This window comes from Ambystoma mexicanum, chromosome 8, assembly GCF_040938575.1.
Source record: "Ambystoma mexicanum isolate Mex_15411 chromosome 8, UKY_AmexF1_1, whole genome shotgun sequence".
NCBI lineage: Eukaryota > Metazoa > Chordata > Amphibia > Caudata > Ambystomatidae > Ambystoma > Ambystoma mexicanum.
The window spans coordinates 1263350834-1263371429 of NC_090929.1; positions in this window are offsets into that span (position 1 = coordinate 1263350834).

Sequence of the window (20596 nt, forward strand, 5' to 3'; positions counted from 1 at the left end):
CACCCAGTCACTATGCCTCTGTCTCAGACCAGGGTATCTGGGGTGAACGCTCACACCCTAGGCTCTCTTGTCCCTCACTTACTCTCAGATTACTCTTCTGCTGGGCTGACTATGCTGTAGGCCGATTATTTTCAGCTCATGACTCCGTATGTGGCTCTCTTATCTTTAAAGATTTTCTCTGCTGCATATGAAGACAAGTCATTTGAATTCAGATTTCATCATTCCTTCCTTCTGCTCCTTTCACTGACCGTTGCTCATGTGAACTGCAGTTCCCAGTAGTGCGAGAATCAAGCCACTGCTTAAATGGTCCTTTTTATTGTCTGCACTACTAGTCTCAGAAGTAGTTCTTGGTCCCGAGGGGCTATGACACTGCCGTCTACCATGTGATGTCCTGCTCACGTGTAAAACCAGCCGTGCTATGAGGGATCTTTGCCACCGGTGTTCTAAGCATACTATGCACGGTTGCTTCACTGCTTCTAACGTTTTAATGACCCCTTCAGGAGTCGCTTGCTCGCCGTGTTGCTTGTTGCAGTGGGAGTTTCCTTATTTCAAGAACACCGGTAACATGCGGTGTAGGCTGCTCTGACGGGCTACAAGGCTTGCTGGGCTGGCTTTCGATCCGCGGTAAACCTTGTTATGACCTCCACCGCCGGCGCTTTGTCTCTCACTGTGTACCAGCAGGTCTTGGCTTTCCATTTTCACTCGCTCGAGCTGGGCACATCTCCCCTCATCGGGTGCCGGCTGACCCGAGCTCGCCTCTGCTCCCTGTGAAAGAAGGCTGTAACTCTCAGCACCGGTCCAACCACGCAGCCCTTCATATTTGCGCTCCAACTACGACCGCCATGTTTACCACACCGCTGCAATGGTGATCGGATCTGGGCTGTGTCTGTGTGTAACAAAGGGGGGATGTGCTTGCACAGCCTTCGTGGTCTGTCGACATTAAGTGTTTCAAATAATGGTACGCTCTGCCATTGTTACTGCTTGGTGAAGGAGATGTTGGCTCAAGTAGCCATAATGCCTGCGCCCCCTGGTGGTCTCCCAAACAGCTCTAATTTGTTCATTTTGAGAGGTGGGTAGAGTCCCCTCACATTTTGTGTCAACCACTTGAAAGAGATGACTGGGCTGCGCCCATATGGTAATCCTTTTACGCATCTCCAATACGTGATTCCTCCCGTTCTGCTGTGTTACCCTTTCTTTTTCTGTGTCCTCCCCTCTTTTGTCACACATCCCCCCAGTTTTGCCCTCTTCGAGTATTGTCAGTTTCCCTGTCCGGCAGTGGGCCCCTAAGCGCCCTGCCTTTGCTTCGGCTTCCTACCACCGTCCATTCCCATTGTATGTCTCTTTTCTGTGTACACGGACATGGTGATCTTCCTTCCTGCTCCTCTCCCAGTTCAACCTGTAACAGGGATTAGCCCTCCTGAACGGTCGTTATTCGACGTTATGCTCCTTCCCAAGCAAAGAGTAGCCCATTTGTAACGGATGTTCCTTTTTGCCAGCTCCTTGAAAACCAGCTCCATTTGCTTCATCTTCACCAGTGTGCTCCAAGTTAAGTCCTGGTACAGGTGGATGCACGTGTCCCTGAACATGATTGGTTCCTTTGCCCTGGCGGCCCAAAGTATCTGCTTTGGCCGGGGGTAGTACGAGAGTGCCACCAGTATATCCTGCAGGCGCTTGGCCCCCCAGCTGGCATCCTCCCCGTCCTATGCACTTTGAAAAGCCTGCTTCGTCCTGAAAGGTATCCCCCAAGATGTCAGCAGAAAGGGCACTGCATTTACGACTCGAGTGAGGCATCCGCAATATTTTCAGACAGGTTCTTGATACTAATATTGCTTGAGGTTTCGAGGTTGTGGGAGACCCTTGCTTAGATAATCCAAGAGTTCACTGTTTTCCCTGGTCCCTTCGAATGTACCTTGTAGCCCACGCTCAAACAGGTCGACATGCTCCCTCATTTGGCCCAACTCTTTTGTCACCTCTGAGACTGCCGCTGATAAGTCTGTTCTTAAGAGTTGAAATTGCTCTAGAAAAGATGCCATTAACGTTTCTTGAAAGTCTTTGAAACTCGGTTGTCGGTCCCTCAGCCTGTGATGGTCCTCTATTCTCCTATAGTGCCGACATCTCACTACTTAGGCTTGGGGCGGTTTCAGCTGATCCTCTACTTCAGAGGCACCGAAGGGGGATCCTGCCCTGGAGCCTCCTCCACTCCGGGGCACCTGCCAGGTGTTTTTGCTCAACCCTTCGGCATCCACCTTTCTTGCCCAGCTCCCCACCTTACTTGCAATGAGGCGCGCCATTCTGATCCTGGTTAAATTGGGACAGCGAAGCATGTGGGCAGCCTGTCTTCTTTGCTGCCACCACTGCCTGGGTCTTAAAGGGCACCAAAGACTGTAGCACCACCCGGCAAGGCCCGGCCTCTTCACTGCTTAAGTCAGTCTTTTTTTCCCCCTCACATTGGGGGGAACCCAAACTCAGGGCCACTATGTGGATCTAGGCCGCCTCCTCTCATGGGGTGTATCCACTGGCAAAACTGTGAGTCCTTTTCCACTTCCTAGGAGCCCGCCTTTTGCAAATCTCACTGGGTCCTTTACTGCCCCTCACAGGGGTGCCCCAAATCCTCTCTGACACCTGGGGTGGTCTCAATCCACTTGGGTGGCTCTTCCTCCCTCCCCCCGGGAGTCCCTGTACCTTGGTGTGATTGCAGCCGCTTCCAGCAACCTGCCCCTGATCACGCGGCCGCTCTAGATCATCGGTCCTCACAAAGCAGGATGCTGGATTTTACTGGTGCCCCAGCGGTGTGCCGTCACTCCTCACGGCCCACCGCCCTCCTGTGACTTCAGCGGGGAGTGGCCTAAGGCCTCTTGTCCTGTTCCACTGGGGAGACTCCCAGGCTTGCAGTCCCCGCTGGGCTGGAATCCCCACTTGAGTGTCAGTGGGGGCGTCTCTTAACAGCCCGTTTACTGATTTGCCACATCAGAGCCCCACTCCTCGGAGGGTCTGCTGCTGCCTTGGTGCGTTTAGCAGCAGCAGCGCATCGTGGTCCTGTGTGCCTTCCTGTTGCCTCTCGTAGGCCTGCTGCCAGTTCCCCCGGGGCACACCAGGCATCCTGAGTCAGATTCACAGACTCCGCTATCAGTGTCCTCCCATGCGAGGGGTCAGTGCCCACCTTTCTCGGGTCTGCTGCTTTGCAGTTACTGTAGAGTAATCATCTTTTTCTCGTGAGGGATGCGAGGAGAAGCCCCTGATATGTCTACTCCCTGCGAGCGGCCATCTTGTGTACACACAAGTTATGCTTTTTAAGTGTACAATGTGATAAAAAGCATCATTTGCCACCAACTCGGCTATATACCCAGGGTTCAAAATTGCCAGGAGTTGGGAGATATTTAGCTCTTGGTCATAGTCAGGGGGATCCTGTTTAGCTTGAAATCAACAACTGCCCATTTAAGGGACATTTAAAGCATATTGGATAATATCTATTACCAAAAAAGGTCGTTTGCACCTTACACACAACTTATATTTGCTGCACGCTATGGACTGGCTCCTGGTTCCCTAAAGGTAGCTCCTTGTTCTCTAAAGGTAGCTCCTTCTTTACTGCTGCAAGTACCTGATCTTCAGTCTTTGCAGCGACTTGTAATGCAAGGGGCAGGGAAAATGGCTTGGATCGATGATGCCAGCAGGCCCACTACTCTGGCTAGATTCCAAAGCGAAATATGTGTCTTCTGAAGAACCGCCTTCAACTCTTTCTTGAACGCCTTCATCTTCTGTTGAGGCAACTCCAACGTGTCTTTTCTGGTGTCTATCATGAACCCCAAAAACTCCATCCGTTGTCTCGGAACTAACTCCAACTTTTCCTGATTGATCAGAAAACCTAAGGATGTCAGTAGGGCACACACTCATTGCACCTGCTCTGCTAACGTTGCTTTGTCCTGAGCTACAATCAGAATATCGTCCAGGTAGTGTGAGGAACTCATGTTTGCAACAAGTAAGACAGACACGAGTGATCACAGTTCAAGGGTGTTTATTGAACAATAAATGCTGGATACAAGATGGAAACACGCCTATTCTAAACCTCACTCTAACATGGGAGCAAGCGTCGACCATCATATGAACAATAAGGCAGTCCTAGTGGCGTTGTGTCAAAATAGAAAGGGCCTATAATAAGAAACCTATTGCCAAACCTCACAACTAATACAAAAGGGGTTGTGGGATAGTTCTCAAGAAAATAAATGAAGTCTTCTCAAATAATATGTCAGGATGCAGTAGCCTGGGTCTCCTTTCCCCATGTTTTGGACATGGGGTAAGATGGGAGCTTGGAGCACAGTACAGTCTTGGGCTTATCCAGCACGAGACAACATATTTTTTTTGTTATTGTTGCATTTATGGTTTGCAAGAAACCTTACACAACACAGGAGAAACAACAGAGAATACAAAACTCGTATTTCATAGAAGAAAAGCGAAACATTAAAATGTATGCATATTATAAATGAGAAGAAAGAATAAAAGGAAGCAAAAGAAAAGAAAATCCATCACATCACATCAAAGATAAAACAGAATCACATATTACTAGTTTCATTCTTTACATCCAATTCTTTGGTTAGAAAATTAAAAAAATTGTTCAAGCACAAAATGAGAGATACATTTGTGCCCCACATCAGACGACACCAAAACACATTCATAAACACCCCTGTGGTTCCAACACCCAGGTTTTTAAAGCATAGCCTGCACTTGTTTTCAAAATATGGGCATAATGTCACCAAATGCTTCAAGTTTTCGTATGTTTCTTTCCCACCACAAAATCTACAATCTAGATTATTCCCTAGATGGATAGTATGCCCTTTCCAATGCTTTATTCTATCAGCAGTGTGAAATCGATTTAATCTAAAACGCATGCAGATTGTGCATACTGTCTCACGCGGAAAGTGCTGGATATAGAGGGGCAAGCAATCTTTCGAGTGTGCATACCTTGAATATTCCATCTACGTAGCATATGAAGCAGCACCCCCCAAAGTTTCAACCCAATCAGCTCGAAAGAGACGAGTCTTGACCCCACCAGGCCCTTGTATCAAATCAGCCACAGTAAGCCACATAGAGTCTAGTACCCCAATCATCCTGATTCTAAAGTGTTTAAGAGAGACAACAGTCTCAGCCTCCATCACTGCATGCAATGCCTCATATAAGGAAGTAGCAGGAGGAACACGAATTTTCCTGAAGGTGGATGGTTGTCTCCACAGAGACCGAGTCTTCAGGGAAGTGAGGCAAAGTTTCCGTCTAATGACGGAATTAGATACTGCCATAGACAGACCCAATACCTCCTTCCAAAGCTTTCCTTGAATACAACTAAGCAAATTACCCAACTCATGTAAAGAGATGTCAAGCCCGTACAGGATTATTGTTTCAAATTTGGCAAGATAGTAGCGCTGCTGAGGAGGCAAAGAAAATGTACACTGTCTATTGCGTAAGAACATAAACTGAGAAGTCAGCTTAGTCACCTTCTCATATAGGCTAGTTTTCACAGATTCCAGGGAGGTCCCATTAGATAGCTTGTACCCCAGCTAGGTCACCTCTAGAACCTGCTCCACTTTTTCCTTCCCCATAACCCAGGCTCTGGTTTTGAGTATATGCCCCCAGTAAACACATTGGACTTAGTCGCATTGGGAAGTAAGTTGTTAGCCACAGCGTAATCATAGAATAAATTCAATTTGCAACTCAATCCTCTAGGCGTCCTATCAAAAATAATAAAATCATCGGCAAAGGCCATCCAGTCCAGCTTGATGTTACCTAACCTTGCTGGTGCAATGGAAGGGCCTTGCTAGATGTTAGCTACATAGAGAACAGAGAATAGAGAAAAGAGAAATCCCACAGCGAATGGTGATAGTACATCAGCGTCCAGCATTTTTTGATGAAGACTTGGAGAAGTGCCAAGCTCTTTATGGACTACAGGCCCCTATGACGTAGGACTATTCAAGGGGGTAGGAGAGGTTAAGATTAAGCTGAAACCAGGAGCAATTTTACCTCGAGCAAGACAGTATCCCATGTGGCGGAGGCGGATGAGGGTATTTTTAAGACTATTTCAGCCCTAATGGAACAAGGTATTTTAGTGACGTCAGAGTCACTGTGTAATACTGTGGTGTATCCTATCAAAAAAATCGAAAGGAGCGTCGTAGAGATTCATACAAGACATGAGACCAATTAACCAGATTGTACATGCAGAGTTTCCTTTAGTTCCGAATCTGGCGATGATACTATGTAGTATCCCAGCAGAGGCACGATATTTCACGGTGATTGACTTGAAGAATGCATTTTTCTCAATCCCGTTGCATAAGGACTCCCAAGACCTGGCGTCATTTATGTTTCGCCAAACTAAATTGAAAAGCACTAGTTTGCCCCAAGGGTATTGTGAGTCTCCATCAATCTTTAACAGGGTCCTTCAGATGGATCTAAGCAATATTGATTTGCAAAACATTGTGATACAGTACCTAGATGATATTTTAGTTTGTAGCACAACAGAAGATGAGTGCAGACAGGACCCTATTCAGTTAATGTAACGTTCACCTGGTATCCACGGGGACGTCACTCAGGCTGTTCTGACCTCTTACGACCTCGAACCCTTCCCGGGAGTCTACTCGACTGGAGACTGGGCCTGAAACACAGGATTGGTAGAGTTTAACTCCCTATTGTCTCTGTGTGCTTGAACCCCTTCTTCCCCGGGGTCCAACCCTTCCCTTTGATCCACAGCTCACCTTGTTTTCTTGGAAAGTGTGCTCTCCGTCCTGCTTTCAGCGCAGGGGCGCGTTGATTGATGCAGGCTCGTTGCTGCCTAGTTACTTCACTGGCAAGAGTCTGACAGGTCAGTATAATGAGTCTTTTGAACAGTTCTCTAACTTCATTCTTTTCCTTCCTTAGATGATGGCCGGTGTCCGGGGATGGCAACGTGCTGCAGAGTTGAGTAGTGCTGAAGGTGAGTGAGAGCCCGATGTGCGATGCGACCCTTTCGTATTTGTATTGAACTGAGTTCTTTTAGGTGCCGCAACGTTTTCAGCGTGGATGCCGGTTATGAAGAAGTAATGCGGTGAGTAAGCGCGGTATGCGGCGCCTCTAGATGTTTCCACGCTAACCTGGAGTGTCTTTTCCCTCTTGCAGATGGATGAGAAGTTCCGGAGACAGAGTACCCCCAGAGCGGCTGGGATTCAGGTAAGCGTTTGAAGCTCGTACAGTCTTTAAAAATAAGCAAAGATTTGCTGAATGCTTACTAATGCCTTTTTTCTGTTCTTTTCCCTTTTCCTTAGGAAGCGGCGTGCCGGGATGGGAATGACACCGCCGAAGATGCCCGCAGAACAGAAGAAGCGATGAATGATGGGCAGAAGCGCCGCAAGGTAAGGCTGTTCCTAACAGTGTTCTTGTTCTTGCAGGAGCTGAGCGCAGAAGAAAGATGCAGGCCTACTGTAGACCAATCCGAACACGGCGAGTGTCACGCTGCAGGTGCAGAAAACACAAAGAATGTTTCTCAGCCTGGGCGTGGCTTAAATAGTCTCTGGGTATCCTAGGTGTCTCTGGGCTGAACCACACCCAAAAGACTAGACTGCACATGCATTTCTGGGAACCGAAATATGTGGGGGCATCCATCTTGTCCCCTTCAAAGCACTACAAGTCCAATCGCCAATGTTATCCTATGTGAGTGCGTGAGTCCGATGCCACAAGCGCCAAGTCTGACTCCAAGTGGGTCTTTGGAGGGATGGAGAGGCCCTTGAGGGCCATGTAGGTGAGCGTGGCCTGGCTCCAGCCTGACATCTTGGAGGGCTGGGGACATGAGGGGCAGGAATCATGACAGTTAATGACTATTCTGGATGACAAGGGATATTAGGTTGACAATGAACAATTGCAATATTGTCAGGAAAAAGTGTTGTATATAGGGCAGTTGTTCTCACAAGAAGGGAAAAGAGTCACACCTGAAAGAGTTGAGGCGATTATGAAAACAGCAAAACCGTACACAGTAAAGCAAATGCAACACTTTTTGGGATTATGTAACTATGTCCGAGCGTGGGTGTTTGATTATAGGTCATACACAAGACCCCTTTTGCAGGCTTTAAAGAAAGCACAAGTGAATAAGGAAAAGATAGAATGGTCTGAGGAAATGGAGGAAGGATTTGAAGAACTAACGAAAGCAATTTGTACAGCTCCAGTTTTTAAAAAAGTTTTTTATTTGTGTTTGGTTAATTAAAAAAAACCTTTACAAGACTTTATGAAAGAAACATTAAAACAAAAAACCCATTTACATATTAGAGATATACAATATACCGCTAAAACATTGCAAACATTCTTTTTTTTTAAAACACAGTTAAAAACCTCTGGATAAACTCACAATAATTTTTCCTCAAAGGACATCCAGAAATATAAAATTCTAAATTCATCATGCTCCTTTTCATAGTAATTATTCATAATATCACAGTCATTTTTCCTCACAAAACATCCAGAGATCTAAAATTCAAAATTCATCATACTCTTTTTCATAGTGGTTATTCATACAATTCAAGATCTTTTTCTATAATCCTTAAAAGATAAACTAGTGCAAAGATGAATGGGTTGTGATTCCCATTCATCAACCTTTCCCATACAAATACAGTGCAATCTGCAAAATCGGCATTCACAAATTTAATTATGAATTTAGTACGTGCTATTTTGAACCGAGGACACTCTAGAACTAGATGTCTTAACGTTTCATTAGACTCATTGCAGTCTGGAAATCTACAGTTCTTAAGTTGCATGCTCGGGGACAGACCAGCCCAATGACGGCACAGTTCCTTAGTGCGGAACTGGTTCAATTTAAAGCGGATGAAATAGGATCTTGTGGACATGCAGGGAAAAATGTAAATATACTGGCGGCAAGGCAGTCTCTTATGCATACATTTGGCATATTCCACAAAGGTACCATATTGTTTCAGTTGATCAAGAGTGTCAATCCAATCTTTTTCAAACAGTTTTTTATTTTACAAAAGCAGGTCTGAAACACAAATCATCTTGGGATACCAATAAACTATCTAATACATCTTGCATTTGTTCTTGATGTAGATTAATAGATTGCACAGTTTTTGCTTTCATTACAACTTGCAGATCTTTGTATAGACCATTAGTAGGAGGATTTAGTATTTTTACGTAATTGCATAAAGAGCGCCATAGAACTCTACATGAGAGTGATATAAATCCCAGCTAATGCCGGATTACACAGTTTGGTATCGATAGTGCGAGATGTGAGGCACCTTTCAGTAGCTGGCCCTGAAGCAAATCCAGGTATAGACTCAAATCAAACAGACACATATCTAATATGTAAATTAGGACCAACCTGTACTTTCATAATTAGGAAATCCCTTAGCGGAATTAGAGAGAATCGACAATATTTATTGAAAATTATTTTCAGCTGACTCGCCAAGGGGCGTGCTTTTTGGTTCAACCTTTCCTTCCATAATTGCATCAAAGAATTACTACTCAGATGATACCTTAGGTAGGATATATCGGGCAATTGCTGAACCACAAGCTCGCCTAATTTCCATTTAAATGATTTCAGTTTCTTTCCTGCATGTTGGACCAAAATGCTTGTTTTTCCTACGTTCGGCGTGAGATTCAAATCATAGTCATATTTCTCAAATACATACAACTTGGCTTGCAATCCTGCCGGCGTGGTATCCATGATAATTAAATCATCAGCAAATGCAAGCCAGTGTAATCTGAGACTGCTTAGTCTTATGGGATACATTCCCATCGCGCTCCATAAATTCTCCAAGTCACTTAAGTATAAATTAAAAAGAGTCGCTGCAAGGTTGCATCCTTGCTTTAGTCCAATGGATGTTTTAATGGGCTCAGTGGTTGCTCCATCTCTGGTGATTCTGACCATGTATCCAGTGGAGGTATAAAGCCTCATGATCCAAAAAATGAATGCAGCAGGGATCCCAACTTTTTTCATTTTACTCCACAGCAGCTCCCTCACCACCGTATCAAACGCAGAAGACATATCAATGCTCGCAATATATACGGGATTCGCTCCCTTCTTTTTGGTACCAGCTACAATATGTGACATCAAAGTTGCATTGAGAGTAGTCCCCATGTCCTTCCTAAATCCAATCTGGCCTTTAGAAAAGATGTTGTTCTGTGATATAAATTTATGAAGCTCATGGAGGACTAAACTGGCAAATATTTTGGTGCTGGTATCAATTAGGGATATCGGTCGATAGTTATGGGGATCGGTCAGGTTTCCCTTTTTGTATATGGGAACTATTATGGAAGTCCCCCATTGTTCAGGTGTATTCCCTATCCTTAAAATTAGATCAAATTTGATCTGGATGGAGAATGGAGGCCGATAAGGAGGGGTCAGCTTTGTATACACATGGGAGGATCCCATCAGGAGCAGGGGCTTTGGAGTGGGAACGCCTCTTTATTGCTCCAGTTTTAGGAATTCCCAATTATGCTGAGGATTTCTTTTTATTTTTGCACACGAATGGGACAGTCATGACAGCAGTGCTTACACAGAGAACCACATTGGGGTACAAACCTCTGGCATATTATAGTGGGGTTCTAGATCCAGTTATGAGAGGGCACTTTCCTTGCGAACAGTCACTGGTAGCAGCCGTGTTTGCAATAGAGAAGATTACCAGTATTCTGATGGGATGTTTTTTGACATTGTTTGTTGAGTATGCTTTGTTTGCCATTTTGGAAAACCCTAAGGGTACATTGACACCCCAGAGAGCTTCTGCATATGAGATAGTTATATCGAATCCAGCCTTCAAAATATTCGGGTGTAAAATAGTGAACCCTGCCACGTTTGTAGCAGAGGCTGTGGTAGAGGGAGAGCATGTGCATGATTGCACTAATTATGAGGAGTCTTACGATGATATCCCACGTGTAAAGGAAAATGCATTATCAGGGGTGGAATTATCTTCATTGATAGGTCTTCCAAAATTGTTCAAACTAGTGAGGAAAGGCATTCCGGTTCAGCTGTGATAAGACACAGAGCCAATGGTGAATTTGAAGTGGTAGCAAGGGCAAGACTACCGTCTCACTTTTCAGCACAAGCAGCAGAATTGGTGGCGCTTATTCTTGCACTCGAAAAACATGAAGGGCAGGAAGTAACCATGTACAGTGACTATGCCTATGTGACATCAACCGTGCACGAAGGGTTAGCCCGTTGGAAAAGGAGGGGCTACCTCTGAGCGGATAGCACTCTAGTGCAACACGTGACATTATTGGACAGGCTTATTAAGGCACTACAACTCCGAGTAGTCATTGCAATAGTTAAACGTGCAGCACATACTAAGCAAACTGGCTTTATCCTCGTGGGAACAAAGCCGCAGACGAAGAGGCCAAAAGGGTTACATATTCACCAGATATTTCAAGTTTTGATACACAGTTGATGCAAATTCAAGACAGTGCACCGCAGGGAGAGGAGAAATTGTGGAAACAAAGGGGGTGTTCTTTATCCCCCTCTGAAGCATTACGGCGACAGGACAGCACTGGAAAGCCGGTGATGCACATAGCCTTTTTAAGGGTAGTGCTTGAACAGCTGCACTACACTGCACATGTAACTAGGGAGAGCCTCACAGCAGCTTTTGCGGAGGACTGGTTTGTACCGAACCTGTTAGAACACGTTGCATTTTATATAGTAAATATGTCAAAAGTTTACCGCTGGGCATACACTGTGAACGATCTGAGGAGTGATTCCTCAATCGAATTGTCAGTTTCAGCATTTCCATATCGATTATGTTGATAAACTGCAACTATGTAGTGGATACAGGTATATGATAGTAGAGGTGTGTCCTTTTTCCAGGTGGATCTAAGCAGGTCCTTGTACACACCCTGATGCCACTTGCACAGCGAAGTTTTTAGTCCGAGAAGTATTTCCCGGTTGGGGAGTATGTGAGGTGCTGAGATCCGACAATGGGCCCCATTTTGTTAATTAAGTATTCAAACTGATTAGCCTATTGTTAAGTATAAAATGCACATTTTCTTCTGCTCATCACCTGCAAGTGAACGGGATATGTGAGAGACTCAATGGCCTCCTTAAAGAGAGAATTGCAAAATTAAAATTGACACTGAAGAAGGGATGGCCGTATTGCCTACCCCTTGCATTATATGCATAAAGGAATCAGCCTGGGTTGGACCACCACCTCACACCCCACGGGCTAGTGACATGGAGGCGAATGAGAATGCCTTTGTCTCCCCCATCGGGGAGCAGAAGTGATATCCAGAAGACTGCAGAAATGTTAGGAAATGAGTTAAGTGCTTATTTGACATGTATGACTGCTAGTATCGCTGTCATTTCAGATCAACTCAAGCGTAAGGTGGGCCGATCTCAGGACACAGATGAAGACCATTTAGCATCTAGAACTCAGGAACCTTTACCTGTACCAAGACTATTTGTTGGAGATCCAGTTCTAGTGGGTAATTTCACCCGAAAGTGGCACGAGCCACGCTTTAGTGGTCCCTATGTGGTTAAAAACATTATTCCCACAGCAGTCAAAGACCAAGAGAGACGCGCCTGGATCCATTTGAGCGATGTAAAGCCTTATGCTGGTGAGACCGACGTACCCCTGACCATCGATTCAGAAGCAAGACAAGAAGAAGTTGTTCAGCATGTGCAGACTCGATCGATGATGAGGAAGAAGGACGCTAAGGTTGATGATTAAATAAATGCAAGTGTGCATTTGGACTGTGGCTCACCCCAGACACTCTTTATAGACATTATAGCAAGGGTGCAAACCAAGTTCTTGAGTCACAGGAATCTTTTGCATTGGACTTTAGAAAGTGTTGACGTTCTAAATATACCAAACATGGAGTTTGAATTCGTCGACTGGAAATGTGAGCAGTTTCCAGATTTATTCTGCACTGAGTTTTTGTTTGGTGAATTCGATGGTCCTGTCAGTTGCCGATACCCATAGGCTCCTTCTCGCTGTTTTTGTTTTTATACTTGGATCTTATCCTGCTCTTGTTGGGTGCAGTGTTGATATACGTACTTTCCTGCATGATCCTAAAAATGGCCCTGCGATCAGGAGGCTGCTTATGGCGATAGTTGGACAGATCCTGCAGTTACTTAACCATTTAACAGAGTTGACTGATTAAACATGTTTTTTACTTCCTTAAAGCAGTATACAGGCACAACAAGGAATATCGAGAATGATATAGTTTTGGAAAGTGAGCAAACTCAATGACGTGTAGAGAATCGTAAAGGGTGGGGACAAATGTATTGGTGCATAATATATGCATGCTCAGCATTTATCATTGTTTTCCTGATTCTGCTAATCCATACCGTTTACTTTATTGGTCCAAGCAAGATAGAGGTCCCTTTGACTCTTACCACTCCAGTGACACTCTCAGAATTGTCTGTTACTGCCTAGGACATTTGTGATTTTCCCCACACCAGCAGCCCATGTGAGGGTGCCTATTTCTATGACAAGTGTTCCTATGGTCGCCCCCTGTGGGATGGACTATTTCTGATATCCTTCTTAATCACTACACAAACAGAGAAGCACAAGGGAAGATGATTATGAATTCAATAATTATCTAGACAGTACAGCAAACCTGGGGAATAACATGTGGTATCAGCGCATGAAAAAGGTAGGAGAGAGAACCTCTAAGGAGAGCTGTTATGTTTGTGCTCTCATATCTTATGCCATGGGGAACTCTAAGATATTCATAGCTATAGAAATAGCAGTTCAGAAAGCTCATTGCCTGACACACCTTGCACTCTGCCATACGAGAGGTTAGTTCCAGGGTTGAACGGCATCCTTGATATGGTTGACGGAGAAGACAGCTCCAGAAGAAGATGATTATGTGCAAGATTTGGAGACAAGAGAGAGACCCCACACCAGCGATCACAGGATAAGGTCTGAACAGCCTAGAATGAATGGAGCAGGAATCCAATGGTAAGTAAACAAAAAGCTTGATTGTCAAGGAAAGGATTACGAAGAAATACAAAGAAGCCAGGAGAGAAGCCAGCTGCAAATCAAGGGAACAGTGCTAACACCAAATGGATGGGCTGAAGGCCTGATTGTGTGCAAAGCGCCAGCACTAACTCGACGACCTGAAGCAATTGTGTGGCATAATTGGCCGAACATTGCAAAGTTGCTGACGTGGATCAATGATAAAGGAGGACCTTTTCATATAGTACCTCTAGCAAATGCATCCCTGTGTTTCAGAAACAATGGCATGAGAAAAGTTGGAATGAATCAATAGTGCGACCAAATTTTAGATGTACCAGGAATGAAGGATGGAAAAGTAGTGCTAACGGACCAGTACTGGGTCTGTGGATCCAGAGCATATATGAAGTTGCCCAAGGACTGGGGAGGTCTATGTTCTATAGTGATTATTCATCTTCCAGCGTTGGTAATTCCGAAGAGTGACCTGAACATTGGAGAGTTTCCAAAAGCAGATGTTCATCTAAGGAAGAAGCGATCAGTTGGATTTCTCAATCGAACAAAGAGAGAGAACTACTTTTCAGCGAAATCTATAGAAGCTTTCGATGCTATTCCGTATGAACACAAGTTGTTTAGTCAGACTTCGGGAGTATTCATGACAATCTTCATGCCAGGGGTCCAGAAGATGGTGAATGCTATATGGTTGCAGATTACCAGATGGGAGTTCCTGCAGGCGATCAACACTACCATAAAGGGATTCAATGTGATCAAAGAAGAACTGGGAGCCATAAGACTGATGACTCTCCAGAATAGATATGTCCTGGACATGATTACAGCAATGGATGGAGGTGTGTGTGCCAAAATCGGAGAATCATGTTGCACATTCATACCTTCTCATGACGACGAGAATCGGACCTTGACAGAGGCCATAACGATGTTAATGAACTTGCACATCAAGATGGAAGATGAAACTGAAGATACTGCAGATGCCAGCTAGTTTGCATTAATCTTCTCACGGGTTGCACAATGGATGGCGAATATTTTCAAGTTTCTCTGAGCACTTTTGGTGATGATTATGTTTGGATTATGTGTGATCAGAATAATAATCACACTGTGCAAGAAGACAGCAATGAAATCAGTAGGAATGAAGATCATGATTGATGAGTCTGGGTGTGGACCCAAAAAATTGACGGATGAAGAAATCATAAAATATATAGAAGCAAGCATTCGAAGGGATTGTGTCCTCCGACGTATTCCTTATCTTTGATATACGTTTCCAGCTTGCTGGCCTCGGAATTTTTTTCTGTAGAGGGCGCAGTGCGTCGACGTCCCCGGAGTCGATGTCCCTCGACGGCCACCGTATCGGCGCGGACGTCACCATGCCCATAAATAGACACGCGCTGCGTCCGTCGCTCAGTTCCGTTTTTCCGCGCTTTGTGGGGCCTCAGAACGTCGTTGCTCAGGTTTATCTAAATCTATTTAGACGAATATTCCTTATCGTTCTCGATGGCTTCTTCATCAGAACCGACGACGCCGCGATCCGGCTTCAAGAAGTGTCGAGACTGCAGTAAAAAAATGTCAATAACGGATCCACACAGGGTCTGTTTATGGTGCTTGGGGTCCGAACACCATTGTTCGGAGTGTGAGGACTGCATGTCCATGACGGCGAAAGCCCTGAAGGAGCGAAAGGGTAAGCTCGAAAGAGGTAAGTCAGCCAAATCCTCCTCGAAGGTTTCGTCGGCCGAGTCGAGACATTCGTCTCCTCGCCGTCGAAAACACTCCCATTCCAGAACTCGAAGCAGCTCCCACCATTCGTCGAGATCTAGACACTCAAAAAAGAGACGTCGAAGGTCCCATTCCTCGTCGTCTTCGGTGTCCCCAGAAAGAGTTTCCTGTCCCACCAAACACAGTTCTCAAACTGAGTGGGAGGAATTCAGAAAGAAAATGTTAACCGTCTTCGAGAACGCGGCCTCGACCCCCTCAAAGACAGCTGAGGGTGATACCCCGGGTGAAAAACCCAAAAAATCAAAACGCCGCGAGTCACAGCACCCGGCGAAACATTCCACCCGAGAGCGCCATGAGCCATCGGGTAAGAAGGCGCCGTCGTCGAAGATTCCTTCGACGCACGGGTCGGCGCCATCGACGCCGTTGTCGAAGGGTTCCTCGACGCATCGGTCGATCGACTCGACGTCGACGCCGACGTCGACGCCGTTGAAAGAGAGGACCCAGGCTCCGCAGCCAACAGTGTTTTCAAGGGCCTCTGGCACGACGCCGAGACTGTCGTCGATGCCCTCGAGTAGGATCCCGATCCTCTCGAATTCTTCGAGGCCCCTTCCAGTTTTTTCGACGCCATTTTCGGCGCCTTCGAGGCCAGTTACATCGGCGTCGACGACTTCGACATTTTCTCGTCCAATAACGACGAGTTTGGCTCCTTTAGCCCTGGAAATGGGCTTTACTCCATTTCAGAGATCAGAATACCCTGGTCTTTCTTCAATTCATGACACTCTGACCAAGAAACTTTTGGTTTACAGAGATCCTCACTGCCTGCTGCAGAGGATTTCACCTCTGAAGAAAGGAGGCTGAAGGAACTACAAGACTCACTTCATGAGGCCAGTGGACTTGATACTTCCCCAGAAGTGGAATTTGTAAAGCCAGACCCAGGGGAACATGCCGAAACACCATATAGAACCCTGATGGCAAGAATAATTGAGTTTATGGGCTGGTCTGCGCCTTCACCTGTTTTCCAACAGGATGATCTAACGGATATATTGGACAAAGGTCCACAGGAGGACCCGGTGGTCCCCTTCCATGCAGCCCAGCAAAGAAAAATTACATCCAATTGGGAGACTCCCGAAGTCATCCCAGCAGTCAATAAAAGACTGTCGACAAAATATAGGGTAGCGGCTGCTGACCCTGAATACCTGTCAAAACACCGACCCCAGAGAGCCTGGTGGTTCAAGCGGCAACTTCATCCAGCAGTAGGACTGCTTACCCTACTGTCCCACAGGACAGGGATGACAAGAGGTACGACTCTATGGCAAAGAAAGTCTTCTCTGCCTGTAGTATGGCGTTGAAGTCCATCAACGCCACCTGTACGCTCGCCAGGTTCAGTCACACATTATGGGAGTGTGCTTCATCAGCGGCTGACTGCATACCCGATGGAGAGGAGAAGGAAGCCTTCCTTAACATCATTCAAGATGGCAAAGATGCCATGTGCTAGTCTCTTCAAACTGGCATCGATTCCGCTGACAGTATCAGCAGGGCCATGGCGGCTAGTACAACAATCCACAGGCATGCGTGGTTGCGAAAGTCTGGCTTTGCTCCAGATGTACAGGCCAGACTTTTGAATATGCCCTTTGACGGCTCTTCGTTATTCGGAAAAAAGGCTGATGACAGTCTGGAAAAGTTACAGACTTCCAAGGCAGCAGCAAAATCTTTAGGAGCTGCTATCCGCCAGACTCCTTTTCGCCCCTCAGGAATCACTGGCAGAGGAAAGTCCTTTCGCTATTATTCCGCATTCGGAAAAGGCAGAGGACAGCCGGCTCAAAGAGGCCAAAGAAGATCCACCCGAGGTGGATGGGTACTAAAACCGCAGCAGCAGCAGGTGCCTCTTTACCCTCGGCATCTGCATCAGCCGCCCCCAAACCACTCTGAGGCCTTCGCACACAAGACACCTGTGCGGGGCAGGTTAACTCACCATCTGACGGAATGGCAGGCTATAACGTCAGATGCTTGGGCGTTGGAGACAGTTGGCCAAGGTTACTGCCTACCTTTTCTACACATTCCTCAGAGTCATCCACCGGGGAACAGCTCCCGAAAAGTTCCAGATCCGCTCCTCTTGCAGGAAATTATGGACCTGCTAGAGAAAGGTGCCATAGAACCGGTACCTGTAGCGGACAGGTACAAGGGCTGGTACTCCCCCTACTTTCTCATACCAAAGAAGGACGGAGGACTGAGACCCATCCTGGACTTAAGAGAATTGAACAAGTTCCTCAGGAAGGACAAGTTCAAGATGGTAACTCTCTCTCAGATCCTTCAGGCCCTCCAGCTCCAGGACTGGCTGGTATCTCTGGACCTTCAGGATGCTTATTTCCATGTGCCAATCCATCTCAAGCACAGGAAATACCTGAGGTTCGCAATTGGCAACTCTCATTATCAATTTCGAGTTCTGCCATTTGGGCTGACCTCCGCCCCGGGGGTCTTCACCAAACTGATGTCGCTAGTGGCGGCGAGTCTAAGGAGGGAAGGGATCCACGTCTATCCCTACCTGGACGATTGGCTGATCAGGGCCGTATCTTTGGAACAGGCCCGGACCCAGCTAGATTATGTCTGCCTCTTCCTTCACAGACTGGGCTTCTCCCTCAATTTAAAGAAGTCACAGATGATACCATCTCAGAGACTCCAGTTCATTGGAGCGGTCCTGGACACTTCCCTGGGAAAAGCCTCACCACCAGAGGTGAGGGCTCAGGATATTCTACAGATGGTCACCAAGTTTCAAAATGCCCAACGTCTCCCAGCCTTCGACTTTTTGAGGTTGCTAGGCCTCATGGCATCCTGCATCTTCCTTGTGCCAGAGGCTCGCCTGAGAATGAGATCTCTTCAGTGGGCACTGAGAAGTCAGTGGTCACAATTCTCAAGGAGAATGTCAGACCTCCTCCGGATTCCGGACAAGGTAGCCCACGACCTTCAGTGGTGGGCCTATTCAGAGAACATCTTGAAAAGAGAACTGTTTTGGCAACCATGACTGGAGATAACAGTAGTCACAGACGCCTCGCTCACAGGGTGGGGAGCCCATGCCAACGACTTGACCATTAGCGGTCGTTGGTCTCCATCGGAGTCCAGACTACATATCAACCTATTAGAGCTGAGAGCGATCAGACTAGCGCTGAAAGCTTTCCTGCCATCAGTACAGGGGAGAAATGTTCTGATAATAACGGACAACACGGTGGCCATGCACTACCTCAACAAAAGAGGAGGCGTAGGTTCACTACCACTGTGCAGAGTGGCAATGCAGCTCTGGTTTTGGGCAATTCGGGAAGGAATCTCTCTATCGGCAGTCCATCTAGCCGGAGAGAAGAATTTGACAGCGGACGCTCTGAGCAGGCAGAGCACAGTCTCCCACGAATGGGAGCTAGCTCAGGAAGTCCTTCAAGAGATCTTCCCCCTTTGGGGAACCCCCTCAGGTGGATCTGTTCGCCACACGTACCAACAGGAAGTGCGATCTGTTCTGTTCAAGGGAATTTCCCCCGAGAGGAGCTCTGGGAGACGCGTTCGTAGTGGACTGGGAGTTTCCACTCCTCTACGCGTTTCCACCAGTCCCTGTTATTCCTCAAATGATCAGGAGGTTGAGAAGATTCCGGAAAACCATGATCCTAATTGCCCCGGACTGGGCCAGGAGAACGTGGTACCCAGACCTTCTAGATATGTCCATCTGTCCTCCAATCCGTCTTCCACTCAAAGAGAATCTTCTCTCGCAGAAGGGAGGTCAGGTTCTCCATCCAGACATCAGAACCCTCAACCTTCACGCTTGGCTTCTGAAAGGTTGAGGTACAAGGATTGGGATCTCCCTGATGACATCATGGAGGTGTTGCTTTCGGCCAGAAGACCGGCAACAAAGTGTTTATACCGCTGCCGTTGGAACAAGTTTTGCAGCTGGTGTAGGGAAGAGAATATCGCCCCTTTTTCATGTGGTACACCAACGGTGCTATCGTTTCTACTCTACTTGGCAAACTCAGGCCTTCAAGTTGGCACTGTAAAAGGCTATCTCGCAGCGCTTTCTATCTTCAAGCGCACTGCGGAGGAACCATCGTATTTCAAAATTCCTCTAGTGGTACAATTTCTCAAGGGTCTAACTAATATTTACCCTCCAAAACCATTCCAGGTTCCATTATGGGACTTAAATTTAGTCTTAAACTTCTTAATGGGCACTCCATTCGAGCCACTTCATTCTTGCGCATTAAGATATCTCACACTTAAAACTGTCCTACTTGTAGCACTAACATCGGTTAGGAGGGTGAGTGAGCTACAAGCTCTCTCCTGTAAACCCCCTCATACAATCTTCCACAAGGACAAGGTTGTCCTCCAGGTGAAGCCTAATTTTCTCCCAAAGGTGGTTTCTGAATTCCATATTACTCAGAAAATTACCTTGCCTTCATTCTACCCTCCTCCCCATCCGGGGAAAGAGGAGGAAAGGCTACACAGGCTGGACCCTAGGCAAGCTCTCAGCTTTTACATCAGCAGAATGGCTAGAATCAGGCAAGCAGACCAGCTGTTTGTAGGATACTCAGGACATAAATTGGGACTACCCATAACAAAACAAACCATCTCCAGGTGGATTATCTTGGCCATCCTGGAATGTTATAGACTAGCAGGGAAAGAGCAACCACAAAACCTCAGGGCTCCTTCAACCAGGGGTATCGCAGCTTCTTCGGCTCTCCAGAGAGGGGTACCGGTCCGGGACATATGTGCGGCTGCCACATGGTCGTCCGCACATACATTCACAAAATTTTACAATCTGGATTCCTCCACTGCTCAAGAGACCAGATTTGGCAAAGCCGTATTACACTCGGTCCATCCCTAAAGGGATACATAACACTATCACTTCCTCCTCCAATTACATACCACTGCTATGGGAGTCTATCAAAGATAAGGAATACGTCAGAGGACACAATCCCTTCGAAGAACAAGTTACTTTCTTACCTGGT